Source organism: Peromyscus leucopus, chromosome 3 (assembly GCF_004664715.2).
Source record: "Peromyscus leucopus breed LL Stock chromosome 3, UCI_PerLeu_2.1, whole genome shotgun sequence".
Lineage (NCBI taxonomy): Eukaryota > Metazoa > Chordata > Mammalia > Rodentia > Cricetidae > Peromyscus > Peromyscus leucopus.
In genome coordinates this window covers 14,551,901-14,578,092 of record NC_051065.1, presented here as the reverse complement: position 1 = coordinate 14,578,092, position 26,192 = coordinate 14,551,901, and the positions used below count along the sequence as shown (strand labels likewise).

Here is a 26,192-nt window from a genome sequence, read left to right as displayed (position 1 = left end):
AGCAGGAGTCACCAAAGTGCTTCAAACTCATTAACAGTTTCTATGGGTCTTTAGGTAAAGAGCTGTTTGCTTTATAGCAAACAAAACTTCATATAACACTCCCCCTTTGCCCTAAAACTTTAAATGCTATTAAATAGCCAACACGTGTGGTTTGAAGAGCAAATGTTTCCCATGGGCTCATGAACTGAATGATTAGCCCCCAGCATGTGGTGCTACTTTTGGAGGATCTGGGGACTTTGGAAAATGGCACCTGGCTTGATGAGTTGTGTGACGTGGGGATAGCATGTCTTTGGGGCTGTATGCTGTCTGCGGTACTTCTCTGCTTCCTGTCCACCATAAAGTGGACAGCCCCTTTCTCCTCCTGCCATGGTATTCTGCCTCATCATCAGCACCAAAGCAATGGAACCAAGGAGCAGGGATTTAAATCCCTCAAACCATAGCCCAAAGAAATGAGTCTTCCCTCCAAGTCGTTCCCTTGGGTTTTTTGTTAGTGATGAGAAAAGTAACTAAGACAATGTTCAGGTTACTATTTGACGAGCGAATGAAATGAGATAAAAGGCCAGAGAAAATAAAGTATTACTGTTAATAAAGAACAAGGAGAAGCAATAAGACTGTGAGAAAATGGGATAAAAAGAAGTCTGATAGAAGTCTGGATTCTGTGACGTGGTTACTCTGAGTTGTACAGAGTAGGATGAAACAATACAGCATGTAAACAAGTGAAAATCTTTCTGCTGTTTGCCGTATAACATATCCACAATCCTGGATGAATTTAAAGAATCCTGAGTGTTCTATTAGACATTCAGGGGAGGAAGGCTACTGACTGGCCATTCTTGACAATCACTACACTAACAAATCCAAGCAAATTTTCTGTGGTTGAAAGCTAGGAACACTGTTGTACTCTATACTGCTCTACTCACATATTTGAAAAGTGAGACAGAAAATCAGAAGTAAATTGGAAATGTGCTAACATGTTAATAACAACTACTTTGAAGGGCCTTTTACTGTTAGAAAAAAAATCAGAAGTCAATTGAAATGCATTTATATCTGCTAGTATGTAAGATCTGACATCATTAGCCTTCTTCACTAGTAGGAGAGGTTCATTAGAATTACAGCTGAGGCAACAGGGTCTCTTTGTGACTCTGATTTCTCAAATACAGCTTTCGCTAGCTGTGAAGCTTAGTATATCACTCAATAAGACAATATGATTAAAAGATAGAGACACAGATGTTAAGTAGAGTAGAAAATCATTATTGTATAATAAGGCAGCTAGTATTTTATAATTTATATAATAATAATAATAATAATAATAATAATAATAATAATAATAATGACTTTTTTCTATTAAACTGGGCTTTTTCTTAGGGCAAGGGGATATCTTCCATTGTCCTAGCTCTCTGCCATTTTTTCTCTCTCACTTTCTTTCCAGTATCCTGTGGAATGACAAGAAAGTTTGAAACTGTAGCTGATAGTTAATAAATGTGACAATTCATGTGTTCTCCAATAGTTTCCAATTATCTCACCCAGAAAGATATAATTCTGCAGCAATTGAGAGTTCATGCCAAGAATACTGTTGTAATGGACTTCCAGACTTAAGGGATGGGTTTCTGTTTGCTAGAGTGTAAACCAAAGGACTATATAAAATGGCCTTCCTCATGTTTCAAGTTGCTCCCACCTTATATTAGCCAGTTTACTAATCACGCTTTGTTTAGGGAACTTTTTTGTTTTATTTTCCCCCCTAGGCATGTTATTCAATCCAAACAGCATAACTTAATTTTTGGTGGCACCATGCAGACTAATCAGTTGCCATTTCTGAGAATCCCCTGATGATTCTGGAGTGTATGCTGCCCTCTTCTCTACCTCACCAGATATGATTTTGCCTCTCAGTTCTCTTATCTCTCAGCCATTACTGTCTGGCATTCACAGTGAAGCTTTTATTGAAATAGTCTGAGGATTCCATACATGTATCTAATGTGTTTTTATGAAAGTCATCATCTATTCTAGTCTTCACAGTTCCTCCCCTATGTCACCCACCACCATTTCCTCCCAACTTCATGTGCTGCATTATTCACACTGAGTGAATCTATTTAGTGATATCAGAATGTAGGGCCAACTACTGAAGCGTGGGCGTAGCCTCTCAGGAGCCACATCATTGAAGAAAACTGACTCTCCCTCTACCAGCAACCATCAATGGCTGACCGAAAGCTCTTCAGCTAGGGTACGAACTTCGTGACCAGCTCCCCAATCTGTGTGGGGATTTGTGCTCCTTGGGTTCTGTGTAGGCCACAGGCATACAGTCACAGCCTCTGTGGGCACACTGAAGCCTTATGCTCTAGACACAATAGCTAGTTTTCCCTTTCTTTCCACAAACAAATCTCACTGTTGAAGCAGGGACTTTGCAATTTCTCTTTACTTTTGTGATGGTTTTATGAGAAATAATCCCCATGGTCTCAGGCATTGGAGTATTGTTCCCCATTTGATGATACTGTTTGGGAGGTTTAGGAGGCATGGCCTTTCTGGAGGAAGTATGTCACTTGGAACAGGCTCTTAGATGTTAAAGGCTCAGTCATTCTTGGTTCACTCTCTCTACTTCACACTTACAGTTAACAAGTGAGGCCTCAGGAATCCGCTCCTGCCACCATGGATTTTACTACATCTTTACTCCACTGTCAAGGTCTCTAACACCCTGGATCCACAAGCCTAAGTAACCTTTTTCTTCTCTAAGTTGCCTTGGTCATGGTGTTTATACAGCAATAGAAAAGTAACTAATTCAACTTTGTATGAAAAATTTTCTTCTTTGTCCAGATGACTACCAAAATTCAGTCTTCATTGACACTCACAGTAACTGCATATTTTTTATCATAATTTTAATCACTTCAAGAACCTGTTATTAAGATTAAATAAAATCATAACATTTATCACTTTTTAATATTTATTTTGTGTGAGTGTATGGTTGGGTGAGTGCAAAAGTGCCATGTTGTGAGTGTGGAGGCACAAATAAACAAATGAATAAACAACTTATTGGAGCTGGCTTTTTTCTTCCAGTATGTGGAGCCCAAGGAAATGATTGCAAGTGTTCAAGCTTGGCCCAGACTACCTTTATACATTAAGTCATCCCGAGCACCCAATATTCATCTTTCTTGTTTAGTTTCTCATACTTAGAACCTATAGCTGACACATAGTAGGAAATTAATATTTTGCGCATAAAATGAATAAATTAATGGACATTGTATTAGGGAAACAAACATTTGGATATGGACTAAGTACTTAATACGATTAAAAAACTACATTTCTTCAGTTGTCATGTATTCTGGTAGTCAAGAACCTTACCAAACTATACTCAGAGGAAAACATCGCATAAATCATCTGTTGGCTGGAAATGCAGCCTCTCTTTCTGTTAACCAGAATGTGCACTTACAACAGATCCTCGGGTGATTTACACACACATAAAATCTAAGAAATATTGCTCTAGGATTTATCTATGTTTATTGTCTTCTGGTTTGAGCAGAATCAGACTTCCTCTTTAAAGGGCAACCACATAAATTGAATTTTATATGTTGTAACTCTTGCTTTTCTGGGGGACACACTGTATACTTCTTTTCATGGAGAGAATATACACAAGTGAAAACTGTGCCTTAACAAATCATTACTAGATATCCATTTGTCTAGTGAATGTTGTATACATGCATCTTAGCTAATTTACAGACTAACATTCAGACATAAGCATCGATGCTATTTAAAACATTTTTAAATTTAATTTTTAGTGACAAATATTGGACCTAGGGCCTTGTACAAGCTGAGTACATGCTCTGACACTGAGCTATACTCCCAGACCTTTTAACTTTAAAGGAAATTGAGAGTTATCAAGCTTTGGCTATTTGTCTCAAACAGCAGAAGTGTCACTAAATTGACAGAGATGGTAACCAGTTCACCAGTCTTTTTAACCATATGTTGGTGAGAAGAGTTGCAACGCTAAAGCAGTTGATGGATGAGCTTTGCTACAAAGTCAAGAAATTGGTACTCTTGAGTTGCTTCTCCAAAAAGTGATGTATGGCTACACTCTGCCTCAGTACAGAGGTAGTGCTAACCTTTCTATGGTTACATTAATACATTGGGCTCATAGCCACTGAACACACAGTAATGAATCTGTGAGGGTTGAGAATCATTCAAATCTTTGACTTTGTTTGGATGAGAGCTTTAATCGATATGGCTAATTGAAACCTTTAGAGGCTGTGTTCTTTCAAAGCTAAATTCCTAACATCTAGGGCTAAGTCATGTACAAATTACTAGTTAAAAGAAATAAATGTAAAAGGAAAACAAGACAAGGAAATAGTAAAATGTTTCTGTTTTTAACCATCAGTTTCATATCTGAAGCACCTTGTGAGACTGTGAGCTGTCATTTTTACCTTGTTGTAAGAAGTGGATCACAAATAAGGTCACACAAGAACAGTCAAAAATAATTTTCTCCTTCATAGTCTTAGAAGTTGTTTCTTAATTATGTTTGCTTTAATTGGATAAGTATTGTTTTTCATGACACAGTTTCAATGATTATATAGACATTATTTGTGTATAGCAAAAAATCACTCAGAATACATAATTCTGATTAAGATCTGCAAATTTTTCTGCTGACAACTTTGGAAATGCACCTTTTTCATCTTGGGGGCCCTCCAACTGTGGCATATTCAGACATTCCCTGTGGGACTTTTTGAGGCACTGTTTTTCTGAATGAGCATCCCTACAAATCCAGGTGGACACGCTGATGATGACTCCTGTGGCAGATGAAGTACTGGAGCTGGTGCTGATATGAGCAGCGCATTCATTTCTTCTCTTTGGTTGGTTTGGAGACAGTATCTTAGTGAGATGCTTATGACGACATTAAAAACATTTTATATTCTCCTTTGTGTAGTCAATATACTCACCTTATGACACAAATTTAACATATAAATAATTTCAGAGTTGGTTTACATTTACATAATGCAAATTTTATACACCTGCAAAGCTCTAGATTTTTTTAAACTTTGCAAGCTTGTATATTTTACAGGAAATATAGAACACAACACAGAATTTTTAATTTAGATCTTCAACCTATACTTCATTTTGAAGCCTAACTTAAATGTGTCATGTGTCTGTGAGATCCTATATAAGAAATTGATCCAGAAAATTGAGTTTGGTGTGCTTACTAATTTTTGTAAATTAAGACTGAGATATAAATGTCCAAGTTGGTATCTATCCATTTATTTTTTTTTAAATCACAAGTATAATGTTAAGAGTATGTTTTCATTATTGAACAAGGATGAAAATAAGAGACATGCTAAAGTGGACAGGAATTTCCTAGTGGACAGGAAGTCCCTAAGGCCTCAACCCTTCACAAAGAACTGTAGGCGACTATAGAATGCTGAGTGGGAGAAATAGCCTTTCCCAGGGAAGAGCACACCAACTGATTGTCCAATACCAAATTTTCAGCCCTGGAAACATACATAAAAGTAACATTGTACAAACTGAGCAGATTATATTTAGGAACACACACACACATATGTATATATATATATATACACACATAAATGTATACATATACAAATGTAACAACAGCTTAAAAAGCAAAGGCAGTGAATTTGAAAGAAAGAAAGCAGGGGTGTATGGAAGAGTATGGAGGGATGAAAGAGAAGGAAGAAATGAAACAAATATAGTCTCAAAAATAAGAAGAGAAAAAGTATGTTTTCATAATTCTTCTCTTCATTTTCATAAACTGAAACATGTATTTTGACATCTTTCGATAAATTTGAAAATCCTTTGTATCCAGCCTGTTTTGATGAGATTTTCAAACTGTTTCATGAAATTCCCAACTATCCTTTCCATTCTACTGCACTTCCTATCACTAGTAAAAGACTTGAACGTGTGCTTGAAATAATCATACTAAAAATTCATGAAGTTTCCAATGGATATAAAACAAAATAGGAATTCAGATTCAGCATGTATTTTCTTCCTTTCTTAAACCATATACTGGAAACCTATTACAATAATTTTCGCAGATCTTAAATGAAATACAAAAGATAAACTGTTGTTTGTCAAGGCTTTGAAAGTATTAAGATCAAGATTGCAAAAGTAAAACACTAAGCCCACAATTAACTATGTTTTAAGTATGTGCTAGCATGTATGTGCTGGCATTGTTCCTTAAACGCCTGATGAATTTTTCTTTTTAATTCTTTACAAATATTTTTATGTGTATGGATGTTTTGCTTCCATGCACGCTTAGTGTTCACAGAGACCACTGGAGAGTGGCTGATCCATGTCACTGGAGTTATACACAATTGTAAGCCAGCCTTTGGGTGCTGGGGTTTGAACATGGGTGCTTTGGAAGAGCAATGCTTTGGAAGAGCAATGCACGCTCTTAACCATTAAGGCGTCTCTACAGTTCCAACATGTAGCTTTTGTGGTATATATTTTGGTTTACAGTAGTCTATATAAAGCATTTCTATTCAATATTAAAATTTATCAATATAATGGAGCTGAAATGAAAAACAGAAAAGAGATCTTAGACAGAGTGAAAGTAGATGCAAATGTTAGTTGAAAAAGCAAATTCTGCTGGGCAGTGGTGGTGCATGCCTTTAATCTCAGCACTCAGGAGGCAGAACCAAGTGTATCTCTGTGAGTTTGAGGCCAGCCTGGTCTACAGAGCGAGCTCTAGAATAGGAACCAAAACTCCATGGAGAAACCCTGTCTTGAAAAACCAAAAAAAAAAAAAAAAAAGAAAAGAAAAGAAAAAAAGAAACAAGAAAATTCTGTGATGAGTCCTTAGCATTATAATTTGAGAATTACATTTATCTTAGGAGACCAAGACAAACTCTACAGCAACTCCATGAAACATCACTGTGTTATCTTTTGTACTGTTCAAAAATCATTGTAAAAGTCATATTGACATTGTGAGAATGTGTATTTGCATTTTTATTTGCTAACCAACAAAAGCTTAAAAATTAAGATAATGGAGTCTCATATTTGCATTATCTTTTTTAAGAAAATGCTTTTTTATAACCTTAAACTAAACTCTCTGCCACTCATTTCAAAGTTGGGAGGTTCAGAATCAGCTGACTGAGGAACGTCTTAAACTGTACGTCTGCTCACCTGTACCCCAATTAGACTATGAGAACTTTTATTTAGAGGTCTTCAGATCTGGCTACGCCCTTGGTTCAGGCCTTGGTACTTTGGAGTTTCCCAGCAAAGGCTTGTGAAATGAGAAGTGAGTCCGAAATCCTCTGTTACACGTTGCTTTTTTTTTTTTTATTTTACAATACTATTCAGATCTACATAATAGCTACAGATTCCCTTGTTCTCTCCCTTCCTGCCCCCTCCCCTTCCTCCCAGCCCACCCCCCATTCCCACCTCCTCCAGATCAAGGTCTCCCCGAGGACTGGGATCGACCTGATAGACTCAGTCCAGGCAGGTCCAGTCCCCTCCTCCCAGATTGAGCCAAGCGTCCCTGCATAAGTCCCAGGTTGCAAACAGCTAACTCATGCAGTGAGCCCAGGACCTGGTACCACTGCCTAGATGCCTCCCAAACAGATCAAGCCAATCAACTGTCTCACCTATTCAGAGGGCCTGATCCAGTTGGGGGCCCCTCAGCCTTTGGTTCATAGTTCATGTGTTTCCATTCGTTTGGCTATTTGTCCCTGTGCCTTATCCAACCTTGGTTTCAACAATTCTCGCTCATATAAACCCTCCTCTTTCTCACTAATTAGACTCCCAGCGCTCCACCGAGGCCTAGCCGTGGATGTCTGCATCCAGATTCCTCAGTCCTTGGATGGGGTTTCTGGCACAACTATTAGGGTGTTTGGCCATCCCATCACCAGAGTAGGTCAGTCCCGGCTGTCTCTCGACCATTGCCAGCAGTCTTTTGTGGGGGTATCTTTGTGGATTTCTGTGGGCCTCTTTAGCTCTTTGTTTCTTCCTTTTCTCATGTGGTCTTCATTTACCATGGTCTCCTATTCCTTGTTCTCCCTCTCCTTGTTCTCCCTCTCTTTTCTTGATCTAGCTAGGATCTCCCGCTCTCTTTCCCTCGACCCTCGCCCTTCATTGCTCCCACTCATGTCCAGGCTGTTCATGTAGATCTCATCCATTTCTCCGTGTCTTTCTTGGGGTCCTGCCTTCAAGGTAGCCTCACTGGTGATGTGAGTAGCAGTCCAGTCATCCTTGTTCCACATCTAACATCCTCCTATGAGTGAGTACATACCATATTTGTCTTTCTGAATCTGGGTTACCTCACTCAGGATGATTTTTTCTAGATCCATCCATTTGTCTGCAAACCTCATGATGTCATTGTTTTTCTCTGCTGAGTAGTATTCCATTGTGTATATGTGCCACAATTTATTTATCCATTCTTCAGTTGAAGGGCATCTAGGTTGTTTCCAGGTTTTGGCTATTACAAAGAATGCTGATATAAACATAGCTGAGCAAGTGCTCTTGTGGTATGATTGAGCATTTCTTGGGTATATGCCCAAGAATGGTATAGCTGGATCTTGGGGGAGATTGATACCCAGTTTTCTAAGAAAGCGCCATATTGATTTCCAAAGTGTTTGTACAAGCTTGCATTCCCACCAACAGTGGAAGAGAGTTCCCCTAGTTCCACATCTTCTCCAGCATAAAGTGTCTTCAGTGTTTTTGATCTTAGCCATTTTGACAGGCTTAAGGTGGTATCTCAGAGTTGTTTTGATTTGCATTTCCCTGATGATTAGGGATGTTGAGCAATTCCTTAAATGTCTTTCAGCCATTTGAGTTTCCTATGTTGAGAATTCTCTGTTTAGTTCTATAGCCCATTTCTTAATTGGACTGTTGGGCATTTTGATGTCTAATTTCTTGAGTTCCTTATATATTCTGGATATCAGTCCTCTGTCAGATGTGGGGTTGGTGAAGATCTTTTCCCATTCTGTAGGCTGTTGCTTTGCCTTGTTGACTGTATCCTTTGCTCTACAAAAGCTTCTCAGTTTCAAGAGGTCCCATTGATTGATTGTTTCTCTCAGTGCCTGTGCTACTGGTGTTATATTTAGGAAGTGATCTCCTATGCCAATGCGTTCAAGACTACTTCCTACTTTCTCTTCTAGCAGGTTCAGAGTAGCTGGATTTATGTTGAGGTCCTTGATCCACTTGGACTTAAGTTTTGTGCACGGTGACAGATATGATGTATTTTCAGCCTTCTACATGTTAATATCCAGTTATGCCAGCACCATTTGTTGAAGATGCTTTCTTTTTTCCATTGTACACTTTTGGCTTCTTTGTCAAAAATTATATGTTCATAGATGTGTGGGTTAATGTCAGGGTCTTCAATTCGATTCCATTGGTCCACATGTCGGTTTTTATGCCAATACCAAGCTGTTTTTATTACTGTAGCTCTATAGTAGAGCTTGAAGTCAGGGATTGTGATGCCTCCAGAGCTTGTTTTATTGTACAGGATTCTTTTGGCTATCCTGGGTTTTTTGTTTTTCCATATGAAGTTGAGTATTATTCTTTCCAGGTCTGTGAAGAATTGTGTATAGTTGTGCCAGAAACTCCATCCAAGGACTGAGGAATCTGGATGTAGACATCCATGACTAGGCCCTGGGTGGAGTGCTGGGAGTCTAATTAGTGAGAAAGAGGAGGGATTATATGAGCAAGAATTGTTGAAACCAAGGTTGGATAAGGCACAGGGACAAATAACCAAATGAATGGAAACACATGAACTATGAACCAAAGGCTGAGGGGCCTCCAACTGGATCAGGCCCTCTGAATAGGTGAGACAGTTGATTGGCTTGATCTGTTTGGGAGGCATCTAGGCAGTGGTACCAGGTCCTGGGCTCGTTGCATGAGATATCTGTTTGCAACCTGGGACTTATGCAGGGACGCTTGGCTCAGTCTGGGAGGAGGGGACTGGACCTGCCTGGACTGAGTCTATCAGGTTGATCCCAGTCCTCGGGGTGGCCTTGATCTGAAGGTGGTAGGGGGGGGGTGGGCTGGGGGAACGGGAGGGGGGAGAACGGGGAAGTCTGTGGCTGTTATGTGGAACTGAATAGTATTATAAAATAACATAAATAAAAAGAAAAAAATATAATTGTTACTCTAAAAACAAAACAAAACAAAACATAACTATAAATTCTTTCTTTCCTCCACTGAAATCTATGTAATTCTCAAAGCTATTTACCAGTATTGAAACCTACAGATTATCTTTCTCACAGAGCTGAGAACTATCTCTCCTAAGGGTTAGCATGTAAAGACTGTGCCTTGATCTCCCTTCTCTATGAGACTTGGAGGTGCCTGGCTTCCTGGTGTGCGGGTGTGCAAACACAGATGGCCCACCAAGAAGAGCACTGAAACTCAGGAACAGCTCATTCTGAGAGGCAGATTCCGTTATGAAAGCTCCCTGCAGGGCTCTCCAGTACCTCCCCATTAGCCCACCCTCGAACTTAGAGTTCTTTGTCTTTCCTTTCTGCCAGTTTCCCCTCAGCTTCTCCCAACCGTAACTGTGTAAAACACACTGTGTACTGCCGGAGCAATTTTTACTTAACAACTTCTTGAAATTCCCTGCATGAAAAATCTCTCTAGCTTCCTTTTTACCTAATTATATACTTACTTGTTGACCTAATTTCAACCAACCTAATTTCTTCAAGTATTACTTTTAAGTGATTTTCTTCCATCTTTGTTTTCTATTCTAAAGCTTTGCTGTCTCTATATTTCACAATTTTGTTATTATTTCAAATCCAAGCCAAGTTTTCATTCCTTCAAGACCATAGGAAATGGAATCACGTGTCTCTGAATCCAGGGCTCCCATTCTTCTGCAGGCATTAACTTCCCAGTCTAGGCTCCAATGTAACCATTGAGCCCTTCATCTTCTTCTTCTTCTTCTTTTTTTTTTTTTTTAGCTAGATTCCATTCTAATCAAATGCAATAAATACCATGACTCATGAATAAGTGATGAAGGCTGAGGCCCAAATAGAATTTAAACAGAATTTTCTTGTTTGAATTTTATAACTCAAGTAAGCAAGATACAGCAATCATGGCTGACCTTCATAAGAACTCCTGTGTCAGGGAAGAAAAAGGAATGCTTCTGATCTGCAAGTGTTTTCTTCTTTTTCTGTTAACTGAAGTTAATAGTTAATTTGTTGTCCTTTCCTACTGTGATTGCGTCTTTTTTTTTGTTTGCTTTTTGTCTTTTTTTTCAAGACAAGGTTTCTTGTAGCCCTGGCTATCCTGGCACTCGCTTTGTAGACCAGGCTGGTCTGGAACTCAAGTTCTCCTGCCTCTGCCTCCCACCAAGTGCTGGGACTAAAGGCGTGCGCCGCCACCGCCGCCGCCGCCGCCACCACCACCCCCAGCTGGGATTGTGTCTTAATGAATGTCACCGACCCTCTGACTTTGTTTATTTTTAGTGACTAAAATGTATCCTGACTCAGGTTTATAGAAAATATTCTCATGCCTGTAGAAAATACAAATAATAACAGCATTTTTGACAAAATTTGAGATTAGTTTTATTTTTGTTTCAATGTTCATATTTATTTCACATTTTCATTTTTAAAAGTTTTTTTGTCTTTTCTTTTCCTTTTTTTTTTTAGTTTTTGAGATTAGAATATAAGCATGCCATTTCTCTCTTCCTCTTTTCTCTCCAAGTCTTCCCATAACTTGTCCTTGTTCTCTTTCAAATTCATGGCTTCTTTTACTTGAATTGTTTATACATATATATATTATATACATACTCTTAATACACAAATAAAACCTGCTCAGTCCATGTCATATTACTTGTATGTCTATGTTTTCAGAGATGGACAATTGGTGTTGGATAGTCAATTGGTATGTTCTTCCCTGGGAAAGACTATTTCTCCCTCTCTCAGTATTCCCTAGGTGGCCTGTAGTTCTTTGTCTAGTGTTGAGGTCTGATGAACTTTCCTTTTTCCAAGTAAGGATGTCCATTGTTGTTTCATTTGTTCAGGGCATGTTTAGGCAGTCATGTTGGTAAAACTTCATGGATGTAGTTTCTGACATTTCTAGGAGACAAAAATCTTACAGCAGAGACTCCCTGTTTCTTGGAGTCTTACCATCTTTCCATCCCTTTCCCACAATGATCCCTGAACTTTAGTTGTGGAAGTTGTGTTATATTAGTTATAACTGGGCTCTAAAAATTGCATTTTGATTAATTGTGGTTTTCATCTGTTGCAAAGAAAAGTTTCCTTGCTGAGGAGTGAGAAATACACACATTTACAGGTAAAGGATAAATTGTTAGGATGAATGTAGGGATTATGCTAGACTAGTAGAGTGGAGGTGTAGGTTCCCCTCCAAATTCTATTATTTAACTAGCCCTGTTTTCTGTACCATTCACCACTTACTTCCTGTTGAATATGCCTTAAGTCCAATTAGAGAGTTGTTGGTTGGTGCCAAGGTATGCTTGCCAGGGCTGCACCCTTAGATGGTTATTGAGCCATATGGCTTGTTGTTGTGATCCACTATCATAGCTGGAGAGGATTATTGGTTCCTTCTTTCCTTTGGAAGCTTGCATGCTACCTTCTTGGTATCATGAAAGCTGGTCCTCAGGACGAAGGCATTCGTGTCTGATCCAGCTCAGCTCCTCTAAACCCTGTGTCTGAAGTGCATGGTGTCTTCAGCTGTAGGGTATTCTTAGCACTTCTGGGATGCAACCAAGAGCAATAGCAATAGCTTACAATATTCTGGAAGTCTCTTGGACAATCTTGTCCAACAACTTAAGAGAGGATTTCTTATGTCTGGTGTTGGGTTTTGAGTTTTACATAGTCTGTGGCCCTGGGGAGGGGCACTGATGAGAAAATTTTATTTAAACTTTGTAAGTTTATTTATACATAATATTCACATACATTAGAGATATTTTAATGTAGATAGTTAATAGTATGATTCTTTATGACTTTTTCAGACATCTTTACTGTCATATTTTTCTCCTCTGGATATCAGTGTGGAGAAATCTCAAAAACCTAAAGATAAATCTTATATATGACCCAGGTATACTCACAGGAGTGGATATCCACAGATACTTGTTCATCCATGTTCATTGCTGCTTTATTCACAATGGCTAGGAAATGTGTCTCTTAACTCATGAATGATAATGAAAATGTGATATATATATACTATGGAATACTACTTAGCTTTAAAGAAAAATGAATCATGAAATTTGCAGGTAAATTAATGGAACTAGAAAAGATCATATTGAATGAGCTAACTCAGAGTCAGAAAGACAAACATCACATGATGTTTTCATTGGAAGTTTCTAGTTCCAAATCTTCAAATGTAAATATATAACCTGGAGTAACTGCAGAAAGTAACGAGGGACCAGTGTGTGTGTGTGTGTGTGTGTGTGTGTGTGTGTGTGTGTGTGTGTGTGTGTGCAATAGTGAAGGAAATAGCAGGATACAAGTGATTTGAAGAATGGAGAATGGGTACTAATTATTGAGAGAGGGTAGGTAATTCATATCTTCATGTCTGAATAGGTTTTTATTTTTATTTTTTTACAACTTCACTCGTCTTAATTGTTTCTGAACTCGCAATTCCCTACAGTGTCAATTTCCATATCTTACAGATGTCTGTTTTTTAGTAACTAAAACTAAAAAATTATCCTGGTTCAAATTCTGTTTTTTTTTTTCAACATACCAAATATGTATTCTTGAGTAAGTATTTACATATTCTAAGACTTAGTTTTCCAATCCTCATATGGAAGCTAATAATTGTATTTACGGTATTGTATGTATTAAATAAGTTTTGTTTTTGTTTTTTTTTTTTTTAAAAAACTAGGAACCTAGCACAATGTCTGCCACACAGGTGGAAAATCTTGCTTGATGCAATAGTACTGTGCCTATGATGAAACAGTACTCTGCCTGTGCTGTAATAGTACTGTGCCTATGATGAAACAGTACTCTGCCTGTGCTATAATAGTACTGTGCCTATGATGAAATAGTACTCTGCCTGTGCTGTAATAGTACTGTGCCTATGATGAAACAGTACTCTGCCTGTGCTATAATAGTACTGTGCCTATGATGAAACAGTACTCTGCCTATGCTGTAATAGTACTGTGCCTATGATGAAACAGTACTCTGCCTGTGCTGTAATAGTACTGTGCCTATGATGAAACAGTACTCTGCCTGTGCTGTAATAGTACTGTGCCTGTGCTGTAATAGTACTGTGCCTATGATGAAACAGTACTTTGCCTGTGCTGTAATAGTACTGTGCCTATGATGAAACAGTACTCTCCCTATTTCATCACTTGTCAGAAGAGGAGATGATGTCCCTGCCACACCACTTTGGGGATGAATATGGTCCATTCTTAGCTCCTTTGTGCTCTAATTGACTTAGACTAATATTCTAATCATGTTTTTCCTAATTCTACTTACAAGTAGACTTGTATAAAAGTACTCTAGAAGAGGCAGGCAGATCTCTGTGAGTTCGAGGCCAGCCTGGACTACCAAGTGAGTTCCAGGAAAGGCACAAAGCTACACACAGAAACCTTGTCTTGAAAAAAAAAAAGTACTCTAGTGGTAAATACCATTGTATTCATCACATAAGCTTGATAATTCAGTGATTTTCCATTGTTAGTTTTGCAAAAATAATAAAATGACAAGTAAATGAAGAAATGTTAATTTGTTACACAATTATTAAATAGTATAGTCTTTTTTTGGAAAATGATTTGGAACTGTGGTATTTGACTCTTGGTTTGTTTATTTATTTATTTATTTATTTATTTATTTATTTATTTATTTATTTCAGTGCTGAGGACATAACCACTAAGCTTCTGAACTCATGTTCTATAAGTCCTTCATTGGCTGAAATTCATAATGGAGATTAGGATAATTAGCTCACAGTAATCAACAGAAACATAAACACATTAGCTACCTATGCTATTATTGACCAAATAATTAACATGGGATTTTAGCAACTGTATGTGAAATAGCTGTGCAGAACTACAGTCACTTATCATACTCTCTAGGGCATCTTCTAGATAAGAAAGTCAGTTCATCTTTGACTTGCTCCAATACTGCTAGACTGAATGAACAATAAGAATTATAGCCCTGAATAAGAGAAGTAATATATTATGGGCATCTTTAAGAGAAATCAATACAATCACCGAAGCAGTCACATTTATTATAGTCTATTGGTTTAATAAAGCTATAATTAAAAGCTTGTGCTCAAAAGTAGCTACATCATAGAATGCCATTTCCTTATGATCCTTATGACGGCACACAGATCCCTGGTAATCACCCAATACCTCTCCTTACAACACACTAAGACAACTTGTAGGTGCTGGACCAGTTAGTGCCTTAAAGAACAACACAGGTTTCTTTGTGGATGAGGGATTGTGGACTGGCTATTTCTTCCCTTTTATTGAAAATAGATTATTTTCTCAGATACTATGTCCTGATTAGAATTTCCCCTCCCTCTGCTTCTCCCAGTTCCTCCCTCCTTCCCCTCCCATCCATATCCGGATTGGCTCTTTTTTAAGGTCCTAGTTACTATACTTTTGTTTCTGGAGATTCTTATACTCTTCATGTTCCCTGCAAATTATAACCAAACTACATCACACTCAGTAATGGCTCGTTGTAGTTCTGATCATGCATTCATGTCTGCCTTATTTTAAAATGCCCACCATCTGCCTCACTTGACATAACCTGTCTAGTGAGTCTATTTTCCTACCTATATATTTCTAGAGAACAAGGCTTAATGGGTCCTACAGCTTGAAAAAAAAAAGATGAATTCACAATGTGTTTATAATTCTATATGGCTTAGTTTTTAAGACCAATTTTGAATTGCAAATATTCTTGCTTAAATAATCATTACCTCCTTATTTCCTGATTTTCTTCTTGATATATATTTTAGAGACACAAAAAGAAAAAGTAAATATAATTATTATAAAGGCACTACACTTTTTTATTTGTTTGTTTTTAAGACAGGGTCTCTTTATGTAACTCTGACTGGTCTGGAACTTGCTTTGTAAACTAGGCTGGCCTCAAACTAGAATTAAAGGTGTGTGTTACCTTTTAAGATCAGGCACTACAGAAATTGCTTTTACAAACATAAAATAATAAATACATTTCTGGTATAACGTATAAATAAAATTAAAAAATAAAACTCTTCTTGACTTTGTGATCTTGCCAAAATTTATAAGAAGACCAAGTGACTTAGAACTACAATATATCACATAAGCAATATGGATTAACACAATATATCATTGTGCTCACTGATAAAAGATCTTGAATTAATGGAGTATGACTAGACATGCCAGAGTTCATAAGGGAAAATGTGAATATATGTACAAAGTATATATTCTAAACATGCTTTGGCTCCAAACCTGAAAGCAAATAAACATGTATGTTAGAGGGGGATTTTACTCTTATAGAAGAGAGTAAATACTTTTTAAGTTTGAGACAGTGTAGTTTAAAGATACTATAGAAGTTTATGATATAATTATGAGGATCCTAGTTTCTTATGTGTCCTGGCTTACACAGATAAAGGAGATTTTTACTTTTAGAAATAAACTGGTTGTTTAAGGCATTTGACCTGAGGAGTCAGGTCAGAGTTGTTCTCTATTCAATGTTATGGACAAGCTGGGTGCAATTATCATTATTAAGTGATGATTATCACTTAAAAATTAATCATCACAAGAAAAATCATATCATTCTTTATAAGTTCAATTTTCTTAATTAACTACTCTTATAATGTCAGAGGAAACAAATAAACATGTATTTAAACTTAAGAAACTTTGCCCTAGTCTCAATCTGCATAAAGTTGAAATTCTAAGCACCATCCCAGTGAAATCTAATTCTGGGCTACTTGTCTGTTCTACAACTACTGGTTAGACAATGGCGATAATTTGTGGGTGAAAAATTACACTTTGGAAGTCTTACTATGTCTAAGCAGTGGACTACTGTAACAAGTCAGGAGAAAATCATTTTGGGCCATAATTTTAGAGTATTTGAAACAAAGCATCTAAGAGATTCTTGTTTTCTTTTCTTACCATCTCATATTGAAAGACACAGGGTAGGATTTCCCACTCCTCTTACTGGTCTTTCCTATGTTCTCTTCATTCATAATATGTTAATCTCTAGGCACAGCCATTAGTAGGCACTTGTGAAAAGTTAGTAAAAATAAATCAACATATTTTACTTAAATCTTTATACTAGATCCCTTTCCAAAATACCTTTTTTCTTTTATGTCATAACCTACTTTTAAAATAAATCAATTCGATGTGGCATAACACAATTTGGAAGTCATCAGTACTATGACTTTGGGAAATGAGATCACCACACAGAGACAACTTTTTACAAATGGATATTTAATTTCTTTAGGAGTTTATTCTTTTGTGGAATGTAATTATTCCTGACATTTCAGTAATGCTTTCATGAGCAACTTGACCTTTGATACAGTTCTTTTTGAAAACTTTGTAGCTTGATAAATTGACAGAAATACTGCATTCATGATAAAAGTTAAAAGCCAAACAAAAACCTGACTTATAAAGCATTGCTTAGTCACACGAAATCTCCTCCTTCAATTTAATCTTTCATTTTATTGTTAGCACCTGGAATGCATGTGCTGCCTTACTTCAGCCTTTTCAGAACCATAGGCTCAGAGCAAAGGCAATCACCAGGCAAATAAGCTTTAGCAAGGCTCTGGGCCATTTGTGCATAAGAAGATAAATGTTAATAGTCATGACTAAATATGCGAGTAGAGAAAGAAGAAATAGAGTTCACATATGAATAGTCTTGCTTAGAAATAGGTGAGATGCTGAAGAATTCCTTATCACATTCACTTTCAAACTAATAGTGCTTCCATCCCCAATTGTGTGGTATTGCCAAAGAGTATCAATGAGGATAACTTCAAATCAATTTGAATGTATTCAGCTGTAAAACTATATCTTCTAACATTTTGTGCCATAACACTGCTCTCCAAAACCATTAAAAAGTCAAAACCACCCTGACCTAGAGAAATCTTAGGAACTGTTTGGCTTATGTGCACCTGAGACTGATGGACTAGAGACTAGAGACAGCTTATGTGATCAAATGCAAAGAGAAGATGTAGGCAGAATGAGCTCCCGCGATAATGTTAATACTTTTGAAGTCTTTGTCCTGAGGATAGGAATAATAAGATAATGCACTTGGGTTTGGATGGACCTACAAATCTGAGAGGGAAATGGATGAGAGAAAATGTACAGAATTAAAATTATAGGGTTTGGAGAATTAAGAAGTTTAGGCAAGGCAAGTTATTAGGAAGTCAAAGGAAACAATAATAAATGCCCCAATATGAGAACACTGGTATGTATGTAGCCTTATAGTTTAAGTATAAATTCTAGATTCCAAAGTATAAACACTGTGTTCATTTGTAATTACCATTCTCTCATTTCCCATCTAGAGGAGTAAACATAAAACCATAATATGGCACTAATAATTGCTGACATATTTTGTTTACTGCTGTGTCTTGGTGTTAAGTGTTTTGTGGCTTTTAACAGATGTAATTTTCCAATAACTTCATGAGGCAGAAATAGTTATTAGAGCCACATTATTTATACAGATTGAAACTGAGCATGGGTTTGACTAATATGCCTATACTGCCAGAATGCTGCCTTTCTTAGCACAGGGAACTTGTTAGATTTGACTATTGTGTGATTCTCAGGTAGAATATTTTAGTATAAAGACAGGCAGAAAGAAAAGATGCAAGAAATTATTTAGTTTAAGGGTTAAATGTGAAGCCTACAATAGCAAAAGAAAAATTGTCTAAGTTACACCCCAATTGATGCCAGGGCATTCATTTAGTGACCATATGGACCCAGGGTTTAAGGCTGAAGCATTTGTTATTTTATCATGTCTGAGACTATATTATTATTATTATTATTATTATTATTAAGAGTATAGATATTCCTTCTGAGAATTGTGCTAATTGTAAGGCATACTTAGGAAGCAAATTCTTCTTCTAAGAACCAAGTACCTGTGGCTACATGCAATATTTACAGTATTCCTAAGAAGTAGAACACTGAATCTAGCTTTAAAACTGGGCAAACTATGCAAATAATATATAAAAGTGGCAAATTTCATTAAATATCCATGGATTTTAAATATAGGATGTTAATCTACTGAAAGATAAATTTAAGACAAGTAAAGAAATTAATCAATCAAAAGTTAAATCAAAGTCAATAATCATTGGAATGAGGTATAGGAGCCAAGGTTAAATACGTGAGGCAATCATGGAAAGCAGCATTAATGCCATGAATCTAGAAGTTAAGTTTTCTAACATAGCTCACTTGAATAATTTTAATTGAAATATCTATTCTGCAAAGGACCAGATGCTTTGGTGGGAGTGTCTCTCAAATTTGAAACAAATGAGTCTCATAAAAGGTACTCTGTTTAATTTCTTCAGAGGTGTCAAAAATAGGATAATTTTTGAGGGAGCTATCTAAACAAAACCAACTCCTAAACCATGTTTGTTCCACAATGTTGATGTTGACCATTCTTTATGTAAAAATACTTCTGCTGTTTAATGTACCATCTGCAATCCTTAACATTTAGTAGCACGGTACACTTAGAAAATGATTATCCTAAGGATTACTATCAGGGTGTACTGTACTGTACTGTACAAATGAGGAAACATGTCAGGGACCTTCAAAATGCAGGTGTATCTCAGAATCCTTTGTCAAACTCAGTGTGGCTATCACACTCTCATCCATTTCACTGGCTATTAAATAGATTTAATTGGTTTATTCTTGCTTAGGAAAGTATTCAATTTATGAAGCTTTAGAGGTCAACAAAATTAAATTATGCACTGAGAAGAAGTATAATTGTGTATTCTGAATATCAGAGGATTGAAATTATTTGATAAAATGAGATAATAATGAAGATATTGTGATTTATTCCATCAATTATTCTATTTATTCTCTCCAGTGCTTTGTAAGTTAAGGTTTACTAATTCCAAGCACCCATTTCGAACATTAGGCATGATAGCTAATGTCTTTTTCCATTTTCCACATAAAGTAGTAATAGATTTAATGTACTTTGAATATCTCAGTTACAATTTATGTTTCAAAAAATTAGCATTTCATTGCAAAGTCATATTTATTTTTAGCTCAGAAGAGTTGAATGGTGTTTTTAAAAGATAGAATGGTTCTTAGACTTGAATTAAGAATAAAAGCCTTTTCAAAAAATAGAAACACTTAAGCACAAAGTAGTATTTTATACATGCATTTAAAATAAATAATTAAATACACTAGTACATTTATATAACATAAAGGTTACATAGGTTCAGATGAATAATCCTTTCATTAGTATCCGTTCAGTGAACAGTTATAGAAAATTTTACATGCTTAAATGTGAGTTAAGGATTAAAAATAATTAGGAAATGAAGCATGCTAAATGCTTGTCATTTGTGCCATTATAACAAGTACTGTGGCTTGGTTTATGTGGGGGCTCATTCCACAGTCTCTTCTTCTGCTGGTAGGTACTTGGCATGATAAGAGTCAGGACTTATAGGACAGAGAACCTAAGAGCACTTCACTAAGACTGTCTCTAAAGTACTTCTGAAGCAAATAGAAATGGGAAAACATAATCTAAAGAGGTTAAGTCATCCAAGAGCAATGCTCCCTAGCAGTGATTAAGGCAAAAGACAAGCAATTGTTTACTTGGCATTCCCAAACACCTCTCAAGGTGTTGAAATGGTTACATTTTTGGAATTTTTCTGTTAATTAAATGTTTACTTATGGAGAATGTGTTTTGTTACTAATTAAAAACTCATGTTACTTCAACATGGCTATTATTAGTATTTGGCTCATTTATATTCTGATGATTATGTTGCTGATTTGATCATTTTTTAAGTATTACCTCTTAGTCAGCAGTCAAACAATAATTTTGGACATAGTTTCTATCACTTAATTCTTTATTGCAATTGTCCAGGGAACCTCATGCAATGTGAAGTATTTCCCCAGTGCTAAATGGCTCTCTCTGATCTGAGTCTTAGTCATCTGTATCGTTTTGTTCTGAACACACTGGCTTTCTTATAGATAAACATCATAACCAAAAGGAACATGGAGAGGAAAGAGTTTATTTGGCTTACAGGTTATATACATCATTTAAGGAAGCCAAGGAAGGAACTTGAGGCAAGACCTGTAGGCAAGAACTGAAGCAGAGATCATGGAGGAATGATAGTGACTTGATCTTGGTGGCTTCTTGCTCAGCCTGCCTTCTAATACAACCTAGGATCACCAGTCCAGGGATAGCAATGCCCACAGTGGGTTGGGCCCTTTCACATCAACCATTAATCAAGAAAATGGCCCACATTCATGACCACAGGCCAAGCTGTTGGAAGCAATTGCTCAACAGAGGTTCCCTGTGACAAGGTAATTCAGTTTGTCACAAGTTGACAAAAACTCACCAACACAGTCGACATGCTGAGATTTGCCCATTGGTGCATCAGTGCCACAACTGTTACTGGGGTAGCCAATCACTTTCCGATGAGACTTAAGGCTTGTTCTCAGGATGAACTACATGCTTGGTATGAGAAAACTGGCCAGAGTGCTTGCAGAGCTCCCAGGCCCCAGAGGTGAAACTAATCTTATTTTGCTAGATGTATATAATATTTACTTGGCCTCAAAATTTGTACAAAGCTTAGTGTAGTTCTCAAACATCATTTGATAATGACTAATAACTGGTCAAAATGAAGAGAATAAATTCTTTGGTGTACTTAGCCCCAAATGAGATATCTATAACACACACACACACACACACACACACACACACACACACACACACACTACACTATACACTATAGTTCAGGGATTATTATGGAAGAGGGAGTAGAAAGACTATAAGACAGTGGTCAGGGAGTGTTAGAGGGAAACAGTGTTTACTGGAGATGACAGAGCCATTCTACTCACAATCTAATGGTAGCTGTGGTTGCCTGCATAAGCTCAAGCTGGTCAATGTTAGAGCATCAAAAGTAAGGTTTTATAAGCCTCCATCACAGCTGAGGAGCTATGGATAGTTGATGACTTCTTGAAGAGAGAGGTAAGCTTTCTTTATGGGTGTGGCCACTGGTAGGTAGACCATGCTGCAATGGGTGGCCATATACCCAGGATTATATGAGCAGCACAAAAAGAACTTGATAAGTTATAAAATTGTTTTTAAAAAAGTATGTAAAGTTGGGGGTAATAGAAAGGTAGGGATGCATCTGGGGGGTTAGTATGATCAAAACACATTTTATGAAATTCTCAAAGAATCAATAGAAAGTTAATATAAAATATTTAGATATTTTAAAAGTCCTTATTTTTCAATTTATATATATATATATATATATATATATATATAGAGAGAGAGAGAGAGAGAGAGAGAGAGAGAGAGAGAGAGTGATTTTAGGTCTCTGGTAAAGACATTCATAATCAGAGTAAAAGGATGGAAGTTAGTTTCCCAAGTACATGGAACCCAAATACATACAAATGTAAGTATCCTAATAACTCACAGTAGTGGTTACCTGCACTGAGACCACACAGGACAAACAGAAGACAGAAATGCTTCCATTTCATCATCATCAGAAAATGACCAAAAATGCCTAATGGAATAAAGAGTTTACTTTGGCTCGCGAGTCTTGTGTTGGGTGGTTAATATTCATAGTGGTAGGGTAGACATTACAGCAAGTGACTGAAGCAGGAAGCTGAGAAGTCATATTTACTATATGTTGAAAGCAGAGAGAGAAAGCTGGGTAAAGTTATAAACTCTTATGTACTCAAAATCTGCCAGACTCATACTTCCTCCTATATGTCTTCACAATCTAATAGCTCCAAATCTTCCACAAACAGTGCCACCCAACCATGGACCAAGTGCAGCAACTCATTTGTTTAATTTTGGGTACTTTAAATTCATACAGTTAAAGTTTATTACAGTCTTAGCATAGATTTATTGTAATCTACCTTTCTTTTTATTATGCACTTAGACGTAGTGTCCCTAAGTCATCAGTCATGAGAATTTTCATTTTGTTAGACAATGGCAAACTTACTTTATTCCAGTGGTTTTGGAGAGGTCCTTTGCTTCACACACTAACCAACTCTTTTGTTGCTAATGATTAAATTTTAGCCATCCCAGTAAGTATATGGTAGAATTTTGGGTTTAATTCGTATATTGCAGTTATTAATAAAATATATTTTAATGAACTTATTTAAAAATATTTCTTTTGGTATCCCATTTTTTCTATTGTTTTGTAAGAATAATCTATCGTGTTGTTGTTGTTTAGTTTTGCTCTGAGACGGGTTTCTCACTGGCCTGGAATTTTCCAAATGGGTTGAGTAGTCTAGCAAGCAAACCTTGGGGATCCTCTTGTTTCCATCTCCTCAACAGCATGTTTCCCTGGTTCTTTACTGCCTTCTTAACTTTTCAGTGCCTCCGTACATTTTTATAGACACTTTCCAGGATTTTCAATTTTTCTGAGCAGTATAATTGGTCCTGATTGTTACTCTTTCTTCTGTTATTAGAACTCTTATTGTGTATGAAATTCCTAAGCTACTTCACCTCTGAACTCTGAGTTTATTTTTCTATGAAACAGGAATTAAATTATTACCATTAGAATTTTCCAATCAATAAGGGGTAGAACAAAAGCTCTTCAAATTTATGAACAAACTGAAACTTTCTCACGAATCCAAAGGCTTCGCATTCATTTGCCATTTCATGCTTTTTTGTGTGTTTGGGCCTCATTTTAGGACCTCCTCTTACTTTTTAACTTATTACATTTTTTGCCTCCCAAAAAGCCAAATCAGTATTGACTATAATGTCAAATATTCCTGCCCACTATACTGGGAGGGGATTTCTAACTCTGTTTTGAGTAACATTTACTGTGTGCTCTCTGAGAGGCTGTAGGCATGGGAATCAATTATATTTGTTAATTTCATGAATCTAATTCTTTGTATAATGGAATTAAATAGTCTGAAGATCTGTTTTAGGGTTAAATATAATTTATGTAATAGCTGGACATAGCACAGAAAACCTGCAAATAACAGTAATTCGTTTTTGGTAATGTGACTCATTTAAGACTACTTATGTACATTTTATTTTCAGGTAACTTTATTCCATATAGCTTGTAGGTTTTTACTCACTCTCATTTTTGTCCTTTAATTTTTGTTAACTAAATCATATTCATATATGAATATATAATACTTTAGAAGTAGACTGAATGTTATCCAGAAAAATGGACAATTTTATTTTAAATCTTTAAATTGATATGATCTTCCCAGAACCCAAATCAGCCCAGTTTTAATTCATAAATGTAGTCCCTGTGAGGTCTGTAAAATCAGTGACTATAAGCATATTGATCATGCTCCCCAACAGAAGACTTCTGTACATAATACAATCAAATGTCATTTTGGTATAAGAGAAAAAGTAAGTCTGATGACATGCAAAGGTCTCAGTAGGTGGAGGATCAATTTTAGTCATGGAAACAGCAGGAATCAATATGCAGACCACCAGTCGACAAATACACTGAAAGATTTTATAGAGAAAAAGAATGCTGACTGTGCTATTTAGAAAATGGTGACTGACAGATATTGCTCTTCAAATGTCATCATTTCATATCCCTGTAATTCTATTGGAGAATTTTCAAAATATAACCAATCGACCTGGGACAGGGAACACAAAAAGTTACTATATATTCAGACATTTGTAACTTCAACTTATCTACCCACATACATACAGATAACATACAAAGACTGTTGGAAAAGAGTCTTAAGCCTGAGTTGTCCTTTCTGTTCTACTACAAGTGATCCTGCAAGTCACCTCAATTCTCTTAGACCCTCTAAGACTTCAACACAGTCATTACACTCATGCAGCCTCATTCTGAAAGGACTGTATGCAGACACTAAAGTCTAAAAGATCGTAATTGGCCAGCATGATTTCTAAGACAGAAACTTCTAGAGACACTGAGTCCAAAAGTTTAGAATATGTGCTTAAAGAACTTTTGTTTTGTTTTGTTTAATAGCATAATGCTCCCATTATGATTTTTCCTTCAAATGGCAGATTTGAGTTGATTTGTTTCAAAATATGTAAGGCTGATAGATATATGAGGGAATTTAATTCATTCGTTAATTTACAGGTTATTTGGTTTCCCAAAAATGAAGTTTAATGTGACTTAACATATACATTACATGGTATTAATTAAAAAGAGACAAGTGATAAATCTACTTTTTTAAAAGTAGAGATAAAGGAATTAGATTAAACCAAATGTTTGTTTATATGAAATCTTGGGCATTTGTTCCAAGCACTTCAAAAACCTTAATTCTCAGATTTTTAGTAGTCAACACAAAGGGAGATTAATTGCAGAATTCATGATAATTACTTTCCAAAAAGGTAAAACTGTTCTTGAGTATAGAACACTAACAGATTTATTTCCACAAATTCTATTATAGGTATATTCTATAATGTAATACATAAATGTTATCATAATTTTAATGTACTTTCTGTGGTAGTGGCTTCAGTGTAGGCACAATTAAGAAAAATACTATTTATTTTAAAGATGGTTGCTTATGGCAATTTAGAATATGTTTTCCTATGGAAAATATTATGTCTGACCTTTATATTCTAAAATGCAAATCCTTTCTGATATAAGGTTGCACAATATTTCTAATATTAAATTTTTAGTATTTCTAAAAGCTCTAGGATCCAAATACAGACAAATGTGGCTAAAGTTAGGAAAGTAGAATTAGCCTGACAGAATCTTGATAACAGGGCCTCCCATGATACAGAGAAAACTCAATGGAAGGAAAGAGCCATTCACTAGAATGAGCTCATTCACAATACCTAAATGCTTGTTTAACTCTCTGACAGAATTCTTAGAAGCCCATAAATCATAGTCTGCTTCCTCCTATCCTTTCCTTAGAAAAGTGCATGTTTCCCCACAGGCTACTGGGCATGCACCCAGCGGAAGCAGGTCACTTTTGTCTAATAAGTAACTAGCAGAGATCAATATATCTTAAAATATTCATGAGTAAATATTCATTGCATTGATTTATTCAATGTTTTATATAATCTCATGCTTATAGATAAGATCTATTAAGAACATACAGTTTTTAAATATTTTGTGCATGTATCTGTAAGCCTTATTTTTAATTCATTGTTTCTTAATTTTACTTTCTCATCTATTAAGTAGTCTGACATAAATCTATTGCTGATAGTTCAAAATGAGATTATTTTTTATTAACTTTTGTTACA

General features: G+C 36.2%; 1 protein-coding gene across 2 annotated transcripts in view; it reads right to left on the bottom strand.

Annotated features, from left to right (window-relative positions):
* The window catches only part of Thsd7a (thrombospondin type 1 domain containing 7A), a 387,216-nt gene that overhangs the window by 89,089 nt on the left and 271,935 nt on the right, over positions 1-26,192 (bottom strand). The gene's annotated exons all lie outside the window — the stretch shown is intronic.